The 19,043-nt window shown below is 34.5% G+C and overlaps 1 non-coding gene across 1 annotated transcript; it reads left to right on the top strand.

The window, feature by feature from the left end:
• Nucleotides 1-13,947: 13,947 nt before the first annotated feature.
• TRNAN-GUU (transfer RNA asparagine (anticodon GUU)) lies at nt 13,948-14,021 on the top strand. The gene has a single exon. It is a non-coding gene; the product is annotated as a tRNA-Asn (tRNA).
• Nucleotides 14,022-19,043: the final 5,022 nt, after the last annotated feature.

Genomic DNA, 19,043 nt, shown 5'->3' with positions numbered 1-19,043 from the left:
GCAAATGTAGTGCTACTCCGACAAATAAAGAAAACGTGTTATTCTCTAACAATTATAGCAGACGTAAAATCCCTTAACCGAGTAAGCTCTAACAAGCTTGGTACTCATTAAATCCTCTAACAAGGTGGTCCATTAGCTTGGATTCTTAAATCCTCCAGCGAGGTTACTCCTAACAGGGTATTGTGCTTTTAATCAAGGCATATTTGTAAATCCCTTAACCGGGTGATTCCTAACCAGAATTAGTTCTTAACAGGACCTATTGTCAAGCTTTAACAGGCTTGGCTCCTAACAGGGCAAACTTTAGAAGAGTTCAGATAGCTATCCTTGTGAGTCCCATCTCACTATGGTTTTTACCTATTTGAGTTTTCCACATATAAACATTTGTGTCAAGTGGTGAATGCTTTTGCGGCTATGATCTTATTTGTTGAGTTGGTTAATTTCTGATAAGGCATGTTAAGTAGAAGCATTGAGAGATGAATATGTTGAGTTATGATTAAGCATTGTTGGTGTTCACAAGATTGAAGTTGTTTATTGTTAAAGTTGTCATAACAGTTAAACTGGTTGATGTCAAGCATTCTTATGAATATTGATCTAGATTGAGATATGTTAACTTTGTTGGACTGAGTTTGAGTTTGGGAACTTTGTATCAGTTTTTCAATATACTGATTCACCCCCCCCTCCCTCAGTATTCAACCGGATACTTAGTCTTTCAACATACCATCAATTGGTATCAGAGCGACTCAGGTCCTCTTAATCTAAAAGCCTAACAACATGAGGAAAATATCTTGTAGATCATGATGAAGAAAGAAGGTTTGAAGTTCAACCAAGATAACTATAGAATATGGAGTGACAGAATGAAGATTTACATTAAGAGTCTTGGTAGTCAGTATTGGGATCATATAGAAAATAAGTGTACTGCACCTACTAGACCCCTGACTGATGATCAGAAGAAAGAACATCAAGAAAAACACCAGGCATTAGAATCTATTATCAGTTCCCTGTCTGATGCTGAATATGTAGATGTTCATGGTCTTGAAACTGCATATGAAGTACGGAGGAAATTAGAAGCGATTTATAGCGGTGATGAACATGTTAAGATTGCCAAAGAGGAGAGTTTAAGAGAAAATTTTGACGACATGAGGATGTCTGAAGGTGAGAATATCTAGCAGTACAGTCAAAGGATTAAAGAGATAGTTGGTGAGATAAAGAGTGCAGGAGGGAAAGTGGAAGATGCCACAGTAATCAGTAAGGTACTGAGAACCCTGCAACCAGTCTATGCTATCGGAGTTGTAGCCATTCAGGAGCTGAAATCCATTGACAAGACAAAGGTAACTCTTGACTCTATTATTGGCAAACTTACTGCTTTTGAACTAAATGGCTATGGTGGTAGTGTATAGAAATCAGAATCTGCATTTAGAGCTTCTATCTCTAATCCATCTGTGAGAAGAAGTAGAGATACCAGCCATAACTATGAATCTAGATCCAACAGAGATGTTGAAGATGAAGACAACTTAGTGGAACTCAAAGCATTTTTGGCAAAACGGCTGCCTAGAGGCACTAGTAAATATAGGGGTAAGCTACCCTTAAAATGTTTTGCATGCAACAAGATTGGTCACATAGCAGCAAACTGCCCTAATGGTGAAAATGAATACAATAGGGTCAAATTTAAGAAATATAAGGGTGAGATTGTCTTGTAGCTATTGACAGTGGTATTACTGATGAAGAATTTGATGATGGTGCTCGTGAAGATATTGTGTTTGTAGCTATTAAGGAAGAAATATTAGATCAGAAGGCACTCTTATCTAGAATGGATAACTCTAATGAATGGATCATTGATAGTGGTTGTTCCCATCATAGGACCAGTGATCGAAGCAAATTTCTTTCCCTGAAAGAATTTGATGGCGGTGTTGTCAGATTTGGCAATGACTCACCCTGTATGGTTAAAGGTAAGGGAGTTATTTCTCTTAATGGGAAGAGCATTGTTGGTGATGTCTATTCGGTTGAAGGCCTAAAGCACAATCTGTTAAGTGTGGCACAACTTAATGATAGAGGATACCCACTAGAGTTCAAAAATGGAATGTGCAAAATCTTTGACAACAAAGGTGAATTGATTGCAACCGAGAAACAGACCAGAGGTTATCTATTTCATCTCAATCCTAAAATTAGCAACTGTTTGATTGCAAAAATAGATGATAGTTGGCTTTGGCATAGAAGATTTTGTCATATAAATTTTGACAATATTGTTAAAGTAAGCAAGTCTAAGACAGTAAGAGGTTTGCCTCAGCTAGACAAACGGTTAATGCTCTTTGTAAAGAATGTCAACTAGGAAAGATGACTTCTTCAACTTTTAAGAGCAAGTCCTTCTCAACAGAGCACTTGTTAGATTTGGTTCATACAAAACTATGTGGACTAATAAGAACAAGAAGCATTCAACGTGACAGATACTTCATGATCTTCACTGATGATTGTTCAAGGATGATGTGGGTCACATTCTTGAAGGATAAGAATGAATCTCCTAGTAAATTCAAGGCATTCAGAACCTTAGCTAAGAAAGAGAGTGGCAAAAAGATAAAATGTCTAATAGATCAAGGCGATGAATTCACTTCTGCAGAGTTCACTAAATATTGTGATGATAATGGTATCAAGCAGCAAATTTCTCCACCAAGGACACCATAGTAGAATGGTATAGCAAAGAGAAACAACCAATCAATGGTTGAAGTGCCTAGTGCTGTGTTGATACAAGGAGGTGTATCAGAAACATTTTGAAAAGAAGCTGTAAGTACAACTGTTTACACAATGAACCGAGTTCTGGTGAAAAGAGGTAAGGACAAGACCCCATATGAGTACTGGTATGGGATATCACCTGATGTTAGCTATTTTAAGATATTTGGAAGCAAATGTTTTATTAAAAGAGGTGATTACATAAGCAAGTTTGAAGCTAAGAGTGTTGAAGGCATATTTCTTGGTTATTCCACCAAGAGTAAGGCCTATAAATGCTTCAACAACTAGACACGAAAAATTGTTGAGAGTGTTGATGTTCGTGTAGATGAATGTCCTGAAATTTCAGAAGGAACCAGTTCTGAGAAGAAGGATGAAGATCCTTGCATTTTGCTTTTGGAACCTGAAACTATTAAATTAGAAACCGGTAAAGAAAATCCTGATGTACTTGTTCAATCTTAACAAATAAATTCAGAGGAAGATGATAATGAAGAAGTTAAAGTTGAAGAGAATGATCATGTTATTCCTAGGTATGTGAGACTGAATCATAGTCCTGAATAGATAATTGGGGATAAGGATGCTGGAATACTAACTAGAACGAGAATAAGAGAGAACTCTTGCATGATCTCCACCTTTGAACCTAGAAGTGTTAAGGAGGCATTTGGTGATGATCATTGGGTGAAAGCTATGGAGGAGGAGTTGGATCAAATTGAGAAGAACAACACTTGGATCCTGGTACCTCGACCGGTAAACAAGAATGTTATAGGTACTAAATGGGTCTTCAGAAAAAAATTAAATAAAGATGGTGTTGTAAGTCACAACAAGGCAAGATTAGTATGCAAAGGATATGCACAAGAAGAAGGAGATGACTATGGAGAAACTTTTGCACCAATAGCAAGACTTGAAGGTGTTAGAACACTAGTTGCATTTGCAGCTCATAAGAAGTTTAAGGTATACCAGATGGATGTCAAGTCTGCATTCTTGAATGGAATACTGGAAGAAGAGGTTTATATAGAGAAGCCTGATGGTTATGCATTGACAGATAAGGAAGACATGGTATGCAAATTGCTTAAAGATTTGCATGCATTAAAGAAGGTACCCAAAGCATGGTATGAATGGTTTCATACTCATCTGATAAAGATAGGCTTTACTAGAACCAGTGATGATAGCAACATTTATCTCAAGTCTGAAGGAGATGATATACTGGTCAGTGAAGTATTTGTAGATGAAATTATATTTGGAGGTAATGATGACATGAGTAATTGCTTTCAGATGAAATGAAGAATGAATTTGAGATGTCATTAGTAGGGAAAACAAAAAATTTCATAGGCTTACAAATACAGTAGATGAAGAATGGTATTTCCATTACTCAATCCAAGTATGTGAAAGAGGGTTTGAAGACTTTCGATATGAGTGACTGTAAACCAGTTGGAACCCCAATGGTTATAGGTTGTAAATTGTCCAAGGCAGATGCATCTAATTCTGTAGATGAAAAGGAATACAGGTCAATGATTGGCAAATTACACTATGTTTTTCACAATTGATCAGATATTGCCCATGCAGTTGGTATTGTTGCTAGATTTCAGAAGAATCCAAAGAAGGCACATCTGATGGCAACCAAGAGAATTTTTAGATATCTGAAAGGTACTATTGACTATGGGTTATGGTATCCATATGGTGGAAATTTTGATTTGAAAGCATACACAGATGTTGATTGGGAAGGAAATATTGATGACTAGAAGAGTACTACCGGTGGAGCATTCTTTCTAGGAGGAAGGCTAGTCTCTTGGAGTAGTAAATAGCAGAGTTGCACTTCACAATCTACTGTTGAAGCTGAGTATGTAGTAGCTTATATGAATTGCACACAATCTATGTGGATGAGGCACATTTTGGAAGGTTTGAAGATGGAAATCTTAGAACCAATAAAGATTTTGTGTGATAATACGAGTGCAATATAAATTTCAAAAAATCATGTTTTGCACGCAAGGACTAAGAACATTGAATTGAAATATCACTTCTTGAGGGAAAAAGTTCAAAGTAAAGATGTTATCTTGGAGCATGTTTCTACAAAGGAGCAGCCTGCAAATATCTTTACCAAACCTCTGCCTAAGACCACTTTCAAGTATCTTAGAAGTCAATTAGGGGTTATCCCTCTTCATGAATTTAGTTGAGCATGATGCTGATTGCATCAGTCCCTCAATTACTTGTAGAATTTTACATGGATTGATGAAGAAGTGGATGTATTCCACAGGGGGAGCATCAACATCACAGTGAGAGCAGAATTACATGTTTTGCTTTTACTTTGGCATTGTTGTCAAAGGGGAAGAAGAATTATGTGATTTAGGAGAAGAATTATGTGTCTGATTAGGTGGACCAGCGGCAGGCTGAAGAAAGGACTGAGAAAGGTGAATACTTGGTAATGTAAACTAGGATTCCTATTCAGCAATCTCAGCAGCAATCAGAGGCATTGATATTTGTATTGCCATCAATGCCAAAGGGGGAGATTGTTGGCATTTTGAGTTTGTTGGTATTTTGCATAGAGATTGCATTAATGATATGTTGTCATTGATGTCAATTGAATCGGTAATGGTATTTGTATTATTGTTCATATTGTTGTTTTTGATATTGTCTAGTAACTGGTAAAGAGAGCTTTGTGGAAGATGTTGTAAACCTATATGTTAAGTTTGTGAGATAAATCGGTGAACCAGTGTAAAGGGTTAAACCTTTCTATGCATTGTAACTTGTAAACCCTATCAGCTGTTCAACCCTAACTAATCAAGTTTGATAGTTTATTATCTGATAGACGATAATGATGAAGACATGTGTGATCATTGAATGAGGATATGTTCAAATTGTTTTGGTGTGTTTCTTATTGTCTAGGGAAGGAACAAAGTGGATTGCATTTAATGCACAACGTGTGATGAGTTACAAAGTCTGATGAAGCAGTGATCATGGAGTGGATGGAATTTTCTTGAAGAATGTGAAGAGATTGTCATGATTATTAACGGTCAAGATTGTAGCAACTTGTTTGTAATATCGATGATGAAAATTAGGTTTTTGTTGTGTTACTGACCTATTTGATTTCTATTTAAGGTTGATGAAGTTGTTGTAAAGGTTGTTGGCAAGATTAGTAGAAAACCTGTTAAATCTGCAGTTGCCCAACCAGTGAATGGATCTGCACTTTGAGTGAAGGCAGATTGAAGCATAGAAGGATCTGATCAAGAAAATGTAGTGCTACTCAGACAGATAAAGAAAACCTTTTATTCTCTAACAATTATAGCAAAAGTAAAATCCCTTAACTGGGTAAGCTCTAAAAAGATTGGTACTCATTAAATCCTCTAACAAGGTGGTCCATTAGCTTGGATTCTTAAATCCTCCATTGAGGTTACTCCTATCAGGGTAGTGTGCTTTCAATCAAGGCATATTTGTAAATCCCTTAACCGAGTGATTCCTAACCGGAATTAGTTCTTAACAGGACTTATTGTAAAGATTTAATAGGCTTGGCTCCTAACAAGGCATACTTTAGAAGAGTTCAGATAGCTATCCTTGTGAGTCCCATCTCACCGTGGTTTTTACCTATTTGGGTTTTCCACATATAAACATTTGTGTCAAGTGGTAAATGTTTTTGCGGCTGTGATCTTATTTTTTGATTTGGTTAATTTCTGATAAGGCATGTTAAGTAGAAGCATTGAGAGATGAATATGGTGAGTTATGATTAAGCATTTTTGGTGTTCACAAGATTGAAGTTGTTTACTCTTAAAGTGGTCATAACAATTAAACCGGTTGATGTCAAGCATTCTTATGAATATTGATCTTGATTGAGATATGTTTACTTTGTTTGACTGAGTTTGAGTTTGGGAACTTTGTATCAGTTTTTCAATATACTGATTCACCCCCCCTCTCAGTATTCTACGGGATACTTATTCTTTCATCATACCATCAATTGGTATCAGAGCGACTTAGGTCCTCTTAATCTAAAAGCCTAACAGCTTGAGGAAAATATCTTGTAGATCATGATGAAGAAAGAAGGTTTGAAGCTAAACAAATATAACTATAGAATATGGAGTGACAGAATGAATATTTACATTAAGATTCTTGGTAGTCAGTATTGGGATCATATAGAAAATAAGTATACTACACCTACTGGACCCCTGACTAATGATCAGAAGAAAGAACATCAAGAAAAACACCAGGCATTAGAAGCTATTATCAGTTCCTTGTCTGATGCTGAATATGTAGATGTTTATGGTCTTGAAACTGCATATGAAGTATGGAAGAAATTATAAGAGATTTATAGCGGTGATGAACATGTTAAGATTGCCAAAGAGAAGAGTTAAAGAGGAAAGTTTGACGACATGAGGATGTCTGAAGGTGAGAATATCCAGCAATATAGTCAAAGGATTAAAGAGATAGTTGGTGAGATAAAGAGTGCAAGAGGGAAAGTGGAAGATGCCACAGTAATCAGTAAGGTACTGAGAACCCTGCTACCGGTCTCTGCTATCCGAGTTGCAACCATTCAGGAGCTGAAATCCATTGACAAGACAAAGGTAACTGTTGACTCTATTATTGGCAAACTTACTGCTTTTGAACTAAATGGCTATGATGGTAGTGTATAGAAATTAGAATCTGCATTTATAGCTTCTGTCTCTAACCCATCTGTGAGAAGAAGTAGAGATACTAGCCATAACTATGAATCTAGATCCAACAGAGATGTTGAAGATGAAGACAACATAGTTAGAGCATTGTTGGCGAAATGACTGCCTAGAGGCACTGGTAAATATAGAGGTAAGCTACCCTTAAAATGTTTTGCATGCAAGAAGATTGGTCATATAGCGGCAAACTGCCCTAATGGTGAAAATGAATACAAGAGAGACAAATTTAAGAAATATAAGGGTAAAGGCAAGAGAGATTGTCTTGTAGCTATTGACAGTGGTATTACTGATGAAGAATCTGATGATGATGCTAGTGAAGATATTGTGTTTGTAGCTATTAAGGAAGAAATATCAGATCAGAAGGCACTCTTATCCAGAATGGATAACTCTGATGATTGGATCATTGATAGTGGTTGTTCACATCACATGACCGGTGATCAGAGAAAATTTCTTTCCCTAGAAGATTTTGATGGCGGTGTTGTCAGATTTGGCAATGACTCACATTGTATGGTTAAAGGTAAGGGAGTTATTTCTCTTAATGGGAAGAGCATTGTTGGTGATGTCTATTGGGTTGAAGGCCTAAAGCACAATCTGTTAAGTGTGGCACAACTTAATGATAGAGGATACCCACTAGAGTTCAGAAATGGAATGTGCAAAATCTTTGACAACAAAGGTGAATTGATTGCAAATGGGAAATAGACCTGAGGTAATCTATTTCATCTCATTCCTAAAATTAGCAACTGCTTGATTGCAAAAATAGATGGTAGTTGGCTTTGGCATAGGAGATTTTGTCATATAAATTTTGACAATATTGTTAAAGTAAGCAAGTCTAAGATAGTAAGAGGTCTGCCTCAGCTAGACAAATCGATTAATACTCTTTGTAAAGAATGACAACTAGGAAAGATGACTTCTTCAACTTTCAAGAGCAAGTCCTTCTCAACAGAGCACTTGTTAGATTTGGTTCATACAGATGTATGTGGACCAATAAGAACAAGAAGCATTCAAGGTGACAGATACTTCATGATCTTCACTGATGATTGTTCAAGGATGATGTGGGTCACATTCTTGAAGGATAAGAATGAAGATTTTGGTAAATTCAAGGCATTCAGAGCCTTAGTTGAGAAAGAGAGTGGCAAAAAGATAAAATGTCTAAGAACAAATGAAGGCAATGAATTCCTTTCTACAGAGTTCACTAAATATTGTGATGATAATGGTATCAAGTGGCAACTTTCTGCACCAAGGACACCACAACAGAATGGTATAGCAGAGAGAAACAACCAATCAGTGGTTGAAGAGGCTAGGACTATGTTGATACAAGGAGGTATATCAAAAACATTTTGGAAAGAAGTTGTAAGTACAGTTGTTTACACAATGAATCGAGTTCTGGTGAAAAGAGGTAAGGACAAGACCCCATATGAGTACTGGTATGGGATATCACCTGATGTTAGCTATTTTAAGATATTTGGAAGCAAATGTTTTATTAAAAGAGGTGATTACATAAGCAAGTTTGAAGCTAAGAGTGATTAAGGCATATTTCTTGGCTATTCCACCAAGAGTAAGGCCTATAAATGCTTCAACAATCGGACACAGAAAATTGTTGAGAGTGTTGATGTTCGTGTAGATGAATGTCCTAAAATTTTAGAAGGAACCAGTTCTGAGAAGAAGGATGAAGATCCTTACATTTTGCTTTTAGAACCTGAAACTGTTAAATCAGAAACCGGAGAATAAAAGAGATGGTTGGAAAAATACTTTAAATCCTTATACAATTTGAGAGATTCATTAATAAGATCTAAATGTAAAAATATGGATCCATCGAATTGTTTAGAGCTATTTGGGTGATTAAATTTTTTTTTAAATGTAAAGTTTGCATGAAATAATTGTGTAGACAAAGAAGAATATAAACATTTTTTGCATCCTCAAATGTGGTGTGGTTCAATATTTACATACAATCATTTTTTTTTCACAATTTTAAAATAACAATTATTAGAGATAGTTATGTTATAATTTAGTATAAGTGCTAACTATGTCTATTATACACCAAATGCTTCTATTCTTCTTAGTTCCTCACTTTTTTTCACAGTTTTGGAATAGCATTATTAGAGATAGTTATGTTATAGTTTATTATAAGTTCTAACTATGTCTATTGTACACCAAATGATTCTATTCTTCCTAGTTCCTCAATCTATGTCTGATAAATTTTATATGGAATTAAATCCAAAAGCTAGTGTGGGTTGTGTGGGACATCCAAATGATGATGACCATGCTTTAACTAAAGAATTTGACTATATGGTAACTCATAATCTCATGTTGTTATATATGTGGGTATTATCTAGGAAATAAAGTAATTGTTATAACTTGTGGTGGAGAAATAAGGCATATATAGGAGTTATAAGGTGATTATGTGTGTTTGATATTTAAAACTAATCTCTTTTTGTTTACACTTGTTATTAGTTGAGCTTAACTCAGATTTTGATGAGTGTTTTGTTTTGAGTTGTTTCTTCATCTTGCATCATGGAATATATATTGTATGAACATGACATTTTATCTTTAGGAATTAAGATTGACAACCTAGAAGAGGTAGAATTAATATTTGAATGTTGAGGACAATATAAACCTCTATTCATGTAATTTTGTAACCAAAATATATTATTGAGAAAATAATTTAATAGGTTGTAAGATTAATTAGGAAGCACACAACAAAAATATATTAAATAGATTGTGCCTTTTTCAAGAATTTCAATGAAGAAAGCACGTAAAATCAAAATATCCTTGAAGAAGGGGTAGTTGGCACATAGGAAATATGTTGTGTCTAAACGTGCAGCTCAAAACTACCCCTAAACAAAGTCATGAAAAAGAGAAATCCATCAATTCAAAATTTGTTACTTCATCCAAATCCATTATAAGATTTTGAAATTCTCAAAATAAATAAGAAAAAATGTGATCATGGTTATAAGAGTTTTGTTGGCTCTTATGTGCTAGAATATTCTAAACCCATAAATTTTGTATTAAGGGGCATATAAGTAAATGTCATGTTGAGCCTTCACTCAATAGTGATAGTTGTGCAGTAACCAAAAAAATATGTAATCTCTAGTAATGTCCAGATTTGTTCCCATTCTGGATTTCAAGGTTAATGTTCTAATAATCTCTTTTATCTACACCCTTTTACATAATGTGGTATACATGATCATTTTCCAAACATTATTTTCTACTAGATCCATCTTCAAAGTTTATTCTAGTATGGAGATGCAATGTTGATCTTTTAACCAAATATAATAAAAGAGTTTCTATTATTGATGGTGAAATTTTGGCTACTCATAATAGCGATGTTATTTCTCATAAAAATTTTAATGGTAATGTAGATCATATTGAACCTATTTTGACTAGTGTTAATGTCAATATTTTTGAGATGCCACTTGGTGTATTTGACAAGCCATCAATCATTGAGAATATTGGAGAATTGAATCTACTTCTCATGAAGAATGATTTTTCTACCTAGTGTGATTCTATTGAGTGTATTAGATATGTAATTTATGATGATGTTGGTGTTTACGAATATATTCCATTTTTTTTGGTATGGAGATTAAGATTTTGTCTCTTCTTGATTTAGTATGTTATATCCTCTTACTCCGCCAATGGGGACCTTGTTGGTATTTTCCTCTCTTATCTATCAAGAGGAGAATCTTGTGTGTGTGTCAAAATTGAGTGGAGACTTCATAGATTTGATATTATTTCAGTGATATGTAGATTTTTCCTAAATTGATACTTGTTGACTACTCATATTGGACACTAAAGTTTGATCATTCTTTAAATTACAACATTTAAAATAGGGTGATTGCATTCATGTTTGGGAAATACAAATTTGTGATGCATAAAAACAAGCCCAAATTTGAGACGTGTCAAAGAAATAGGCTCATTATCAATATTTTAGACCTATCAAAGAAACATGCCCATTAACATAATCTGAGATTTGTTAAAGCAATAGGATCATTATCAAATTCAAAACTTGTTAGTGCAACATGTTTATTATCAAAGTTTGAACCTTGTTGAGGTAGCAAGATTAGCTCAAACAAATTTGAGATTCAAAGCAATAGGCTTAGTCTAGATTTATCACCTATAATAGTAATATGTTTTTAAAGAAGATTTAGATCAAACAATAGATATTTTCACCAAAGAGATTGACTGAGAGATGTTTGAACAATTCAAAATACTACTTGATTTCATGATAACCCCTTCATATTAAGGGGGGTATAATGTGTTAATCATTAGGGGTTTACAGTTTTGCAATATGTTTTCAGTTTAGATGGTTATGATAGTTAAACTATTTTTATACTTATAAAGTAAGGATGTAAATATTTCTTCAATATTTACAATTTATAAACAATAAAATATATTTCCAATCTATCCTTTTGGGACTAACAACTAGCTTGGTAAGAACTTCACATTACCTTATCCACATTGGAATACAATACACATGCTATTGTACACATTATTTGATTTCACACTTGAAAAAAATACAAAGTTTATGGTCAAATATTTTTAGGCCACTAACCTAGTTTTACAAGTGTGACTAATGACTTTGCATAAGTGTAAGTAGATGAATAATCATAAGGTGTCATTCATAATCTGTCTTAGATTTGTTTTCTAGTTTATCTTCTATATTTTTAACTTTACCATTTATGATTCATATAGTTTCACATGCACACCAAAGCAAAGGCAAAACGTAAGGGGTAAAAGTGCATACTTTCCCTTATACCCCAATTACACATAATTTTAGTGCCCTCCTAAATATATTGTCATGGTTTTGAACTTGTCGTGTTTGGTGCAAAAAATAGCACCAATCCTCAACCTATCACCTATAATAGCTTTATTGATTCCACAAGCATGACTAATCATCAAATCTCTTAGGATCTCTAGCTTGCTAGACTAGGTTGCATGTGTGGTCTTATCCCTTGGACTAGGTTGCACTATGACCTAGTCCTTCCATTTCAAAATTTAGGCTTCCTAGTCTAGAGGATGGCTTCATTTTTTTTAGTATTATCCATTCAAGTCGCATTCCATAATACTCCAATTTGAGCATCTATGATCTGGTATTTATAGATAGTCACATGTTCTTATTATTATAAAAGTATATCAATTGAATTGGAACTCATGAAGTGTTCGCACAAAGGAACCAAAACAATAATAAGAATGACACCAACAATTACATTGGAGGACTTACGAAACCCTGAAAAACCTGGAGAAGCAAGGGATAAATTCGGATAAAAAGAGGGAGGATGAAAACAGAGAGCATACTACCTGGAAGCAGGAAATGGAGAATAAGGTAAAATCGCTGGAAGAGGGAAAAGAAGCGATGAAAAATCTGATGGGAATTATCCCAAGTATCCTCTCTGTTGTCACCAAAACCCTGGAAGACATTGCCAAGATCTTTGACCATACTCCTAAACCGATTGTGGACCTCGACCTGGAGGAGGAGACCATCCAGAATGGAAGTGGTGGTGATGCTACCCCGGCGGGCGGAACTGCTAAGAGAACCAAGGCCAGTATCAAGAAAGTTGTGGCTGCTGCGGCCAAGGACCCTCCCAACCTCAAAGACAACATCAAAGAGCTGCAAGAAATTATCAGCACCCTAGCTAAAGCCCTGGATAAAATCTGATTCTTGGATGACCTGATGGCTTTTAGGGGCTTTTGTGGGTTTTTCCCGGTTTTCCGCTGGTTTTTTCCTTTTGTTTTGTTTCTCTCTATTTCTTGTGGCTTTGTTGTTTTAATCTTGCTTGTATAGGGTTTCGGGGCCCCTTCAAAACCTGCTTTTTCATTAATCAAAAACAATTACATTGGAGGAATTATTGCATTCTTGTTTTGTCTTCAATTTTATAGATCATCAATGAAGGGTAAGACTCTAATTAAAGAAGTCAAAAACCTTACCTTTATTTCATAGCAAGTACCACTATGCTTTTTAGCACAACCCTTAATAGAGGATGAATTTAAAATAAGTGGACTACATTGCATATGAAAAAAAAAAAAAGTGTGCTTGGACTAGACCATGAGCACAACCTAGTCTAATAAGTGATCTTATTCTAAATCACATCATAGACTTTATAGTACAAAAAAAGAAGCAATTCTAATCCTTTTATTATTATTCATATATTTCTACCTCGACCTTAATTAATTTAAATTATTTTATTCATCAACTAAGTTTCTATTATTTTCTTACAAATAAATTTTTAAAAAATATTTAATATACATATAACGTAACTGAAAATTTGATTTGTTAATATGATTCCTAAATGAATCGACAGATAATTTTCAACTATTTTGTTTTGCCCTACCATGCTTGCTAACTTTTGAGAGGGCAGGCTAAAACGAGGTTTTAAGAAACAATAAATGAGACTTTGAATTATAAATATTTAATAAATTAATCCGTAAATTTAATAATCTTAATTTTCTATTTGTTGTTGACAGCGATTCGCCTGCCTTGCATATAAAAAAGCTACGAATGTAAAAGAAAGGTGAAGTGGAGAAAAGCGTAAATAAGCTAAAATTTTATTAAAAATGTACTGGGACTTTTGGGTTTGTCAAAGCTGGAATAGCTCAGTTGGTTAGAGCGTGTGGCTGTTAACCACAAGGTCGGAGGTTCAAGCCCTCCTTCTAGCGACTTGTTTTTAATTACTCATCTCAATATTATGAATGCATTTTAAATTAAATCATTTCACTAACAATAAGAGGGTTATTTCAAATCTTTTTATGTATTAATTTGTTTTATAGGTTAATATTAAGACGAACATATTTTAAGTGTCAAAAAAATTGGTAGTCTTTAGTTTTACAATTTTTTAATTTTTAATATACATACATTTTCCAAATGAATTATTTAAAAAATATAAATGCATAGAATGGTTATAATAATATTTTATCGCGGTTAATTGTTATGTACATGATGAGTGCAAAGAAATTAGAGAAAGAAGAACAAGAGATATTTAGGCCACTATGTGCCTAAATATCTCCTCCAATTTTATCCATTGTCATGAATTTTGTTGAAACAAGGCCACTAATAAACAAGAGAACATGGTTGACAAGTGGAAGAAGAGGTTGGGGAGAAAAAAAAAATTTGTAGAGGATTACCGCATATGCTTAGGAGGAATGCCAATAAATGTGCATATGATTGGTTTGTCATTGCATTGGTTTCATGCTTCTTTATTGCCCTATAAGTGCTCTACCCCTACTTTGGCTTTGTTTGCTCATCTTCCACATGGAAACCTCTTATGCTCGCTATAAGGAGGGCTAAAAACCAAACTTATTGGGGTCACCAATACTTTTCCAGACAAGCCAATGCTTAGATTTATCATCCTAATGATACCTATCTCAAGCACCAACTCTTTAACTACATAGTGGTCTTTCCCTTCACTCTTAAGGTTTCTTTCAATCTTTTTTCTTTTATTCTCGCCTCATTTAATAATAGTTGACATGATTGGACAAGATTTATCTTAACTAGGGTTGGAACAAGACATTTCTATCCTAGCCACTTTTTTCTTCTCTACAATTATCCTAACCATTTTTAGATGGGGGGGAATTGTGAGATAAATTAGAGTATGATTTTAGGTGATGTGTAACTATTTAGAAAAAAGAGTCCATGGAGAATTATTGTACAAGCTTAAGAGGAATGACAATAAATGTGCATGTAATGGGTCTCTATCATTGCCTTTTGTTCATGATTCTTAATTGCCCTATGACTTCATTGCCCCTACTTTGGCTTTGTTGCTCATCTTTCACATAAAAAAAACCTCTTATAGTCACTATGAGGAGGGCTAAAAAGCATGGACCAAACTTACTGGGGTCATCATGACTTTGCAAGACAAGCCAATGCTTACATTTGCCATCTTGATGATGCCCACCTAAAGCACCAATGCTTTAACTACACTTTGGCCTTTCACTTCACTCTCAAGCTTTCTTTCAATATTTTTTTCCTTTACTCTAACCTTATTTTATAATACTTGGCATGATTGTGCAAAAATCATGTTAAGATTGGAAAAAGGTGTTCATATCCTACCCATTACCCAAAGACAAGAATTCATTCTCCAAGATATGTCGAAGTAGCTCTATGATAAATGAAATAAGTAAAATTGATCGAGTGCTCCAATACTAATGCCAAAAGGTTCTATTATCAAATTGGCATCAAGCCTAGTTCATGACAAGGTAAGTCAAAGTAAAAGTTGATATAGAATATGACAAAGATGTAGATGGGGTGACTATAATGTTGATGTGGTTGTTATCAAAAGTGTCTTCCAACTCTACAATATGAGATTTACTAAACAAATTTACTATACTTATCAAATACTTATCCCAAGAAACTACATCAAAAAGATAAATGTGGAGATTCAACTATCCGTAATCATTGGAAACCATATATGTACACTTTATTTTGAAGTAGTAGGGGATGAAGGAGATTTGATTACAACTTAAGGTTTTGGAACCAAAGTGGAGTAAAGAACTCCAAAGTTCAAGTGCCCAAAATTCAAATCTGTATATGCATGCTAGATGTATCAATTCCACCATCACTAAAATAATCATTAAAATTAGTAGAACTAAATAAGGAAAAAGAGTATAATACGGAATATCATCAACCACTCCAATAGAAATAATGTCTCTACGTTATAAATCCATTATGATAATGGAACTGGTTTTGAACTCAATTATTTTCCCTACCGCATCATGTGTGATTTGATAAATGGACAGGAGATTGTTTGACAAGGAACATAAAATATATCATTAAATTTTCCTTCACTCATACCAATGGTACCTTTTCTATAAGTTGCCATGTACATATGATTTCCTATGGGAATTGATGATAATAAACAAGGCTCAAATGAAGAAAATGAAAGGTTAAGGTAGTGGAACAACTTCCTACACTAACCTTGAGAGGAGGCTTCTGGAAAAAAATTAAATATTTATAACAATTAAAGAAACTTAACAGAATTAAACATAATTAGTATGCATACCACAACATAGTAATTTACGAGGGGAAAACCCTTCCGAGAGAAAAAACCCACACTCTAAAATCTGCCCAATAAATTATTTGGAAATCAATAACATATTACAATATACTTGTAGAGAAAGCTTCTTACAAGAGTGACACTATAAGGCAATTCAATAGCTATCAAACTCTCAGAATATGTATCACATCACTTAGTCGTAATATAATGCCCTCATAAGATAGGGTTTCCTTCTAGGGAAAACAAAGCACACAAAATATCCATTGTTAGATATATGACCTAATCATAAACTGTCAATATTTACAATGATAATTATACATAAACTTCAAGGGCACTGCCCCTGAAATCCCCCGTCGAGGTGTATAGTCCTCGAACCCCATTGGGGGCACCCTCCCCCCCTTCCCTTGGACCTTTTAAGGGGGTACTCCCCCTTGCAACCCTCCATGCTCATTTATCAACAATTAACCTTTAATTATTACAAGGTTAAGACACCATTTTCCTAACAAATCTCCCACTTGTCAAGCACCTTGCAAGAGCAATGGGAGAGGTAGCAACATCATGTTTTAATTTCTAGGAACCAAGAGGCCCATAGACTCAAAATACCATTTGAGCTTCTTTGTGCTCACAATCTTAGTTAAAGAATCTACAACATTCATCAAAGTCTCTACCTTAACCAGCTTCACCCTACCATCCTCAACCATATCTCTAACATAATGATATTAAACATCAAACATGATTGGTCATAGCATGAAATGTCAGGTTCTTATCTAGACAAGTCGCACTCTGACTCTTACAATAAATTGTCACTTCACCTTGTTTTATTCCAATATCTAAACATAGTCTCTTAAGCCAAATGGCTTCTTTACAATCATGAGTAGCTACCATATACTTTACTTCAGTAGTAGACGAAGAAACCATAACCTATCACTTATACATCCAACTAATTGCACCACCAAATAAAGTAAACACATAAGCATTGGTGAATCTTTTGTTATGAACATAACCTGCCCAGTCCGAATCCACATAACCATGAATATCAAAGGAAATTTTGTCTCCTATCAAATTACCATGATTACACAAAGAATACTCTTAGGTACCCTTCAAATATCTAAAGACTCTCTTAACTGCATCCCAATGAACTCTACTAGGATTAGACATATATGGAGAGAACTCCCAGTGCTTGGGAAATTTATGGTCTAGTGCAGACCATAGCATACATCAAACTTCCAACTGCATTTTGGTAAGGCACCCTACTCATGTCTTACATATCTGATGGGGATGTAGGACAATCTAAAATAGATAACTCCATTTTAACTATAAAGGAAACACATAATGGTTTGCAATCATTCATGTTAAACCTCTATAAAGTCAAATTCGCATACGTACTCCAACCTAGCCATAGCTTTCTATTTACTCTATCTCCTCCAATTTCAATCCTAAGAATGTTTTTAGCTGCACCAAGATCTTTCATTTCAAATTTAACACCAAGTTGAGACTTTAGTTCTGAAATCATATATTTCCCTTTACCAATGAAAAACATATCATCAATGTATAATGCAATGTATAGAAAATGATCACCATCAAATTTATAATAAACACAGTGATTTGATTTAGAACACTCAAATCCCAAACTTAACACGTGTGTATCAAGTTTCTAGTACTACATCCTAGGACTTTGTTTGAGGCCTTACAAAGATTTCTTCAATTTACAAACCAAATTAATTTTACCTTTTACCACAGTGCTTTGGTTGTCATATAAATATCCTCCTCCAAATGACCCTGAAGGAAAGTAATTTTCGCATCCATTTGCTCAACCTCTAACATAAGTAGTAGCAATCAAAAGTAAAAATCTAATGGATGTCATTTTTTGCAACATGAGAAAATTTCTCGCCATAATCAACACCCTCAACCTAAGAGTAGCCTTTTGAGACCAAACTTGCTTTATACTTCTCAATACCTCCATTTGAACCAAACTTTTTCTTGAACACCCATTTGCAACCAATAGGTTTTCATCCTTCAAGCAATGGTAAAAGATCTCATTTATTATTCTTTTTCAAAGTTGTCATTTCTTTATTCATAGCAATTTTCTAGGATCCTCCATCATTCATACGTAATGCCTCTTCTACAAATCTAGGTTCATCCACATCACTATTCCAAGAAAAAATGCATCTTCAATCATCTGGTAAATACCTTTACAAGTTGAATTAGAGGTTCTTCCTCCTCTTCTAAAGATTTAGAGCTAGATGAGCTCTCTTCAACTTCTTGTCTATCTAGGGGTCTTGATTAAAAAATTTCAAGCGTGGAAGAGAATTGAATTATATCATCCTATATAATTTATTCTAGTTGCAATTTAACAAGAGGCTTTGTTTCTCTAAATATAACGTTTCTACTATGTATTACCTTTTATGCAATAGGATCACAAATCTTGTATCCTTTTACACCATAATTGTATCTGATCTAGATACATTTCATGTTCTCCTAGATTTATTTGCTTCTCCTTTGGCACATGTGCATATACCTTGCAATCAAAAACTCTAAGATGCCTCAATGAAGGCTTATAACCCAACCATGCCTACATAGGTGTTTTATGAATAAGAGCTAATGTAGGCGGCCCATTAATCAAATAGAAAGCCATGGCAATAGCTTCGACCCATAAATTTTGTTCTAGGCAAACACCACTCAATATACT

This window comes from Cryptomeria japonica, chromosome 10 (assembly GCF_030272615.1).
Source record: "Cryptomeria japonica chromosome 10, Sugi_1.0, whole genome shotgun sequence".
NCBI classification, from domain to species: Eukaryota; Viridiplantae; Streptophyta; class Pinopsida; order Cupressales; family Cupressaceae; genus Cryptomeria; species Cryptomeria japonica.
The sequence above is the reverse complement of the archived record's forward strand: the minus strand, read 5'-3'. Positions and strand labels throughout refer to the sequence as shown.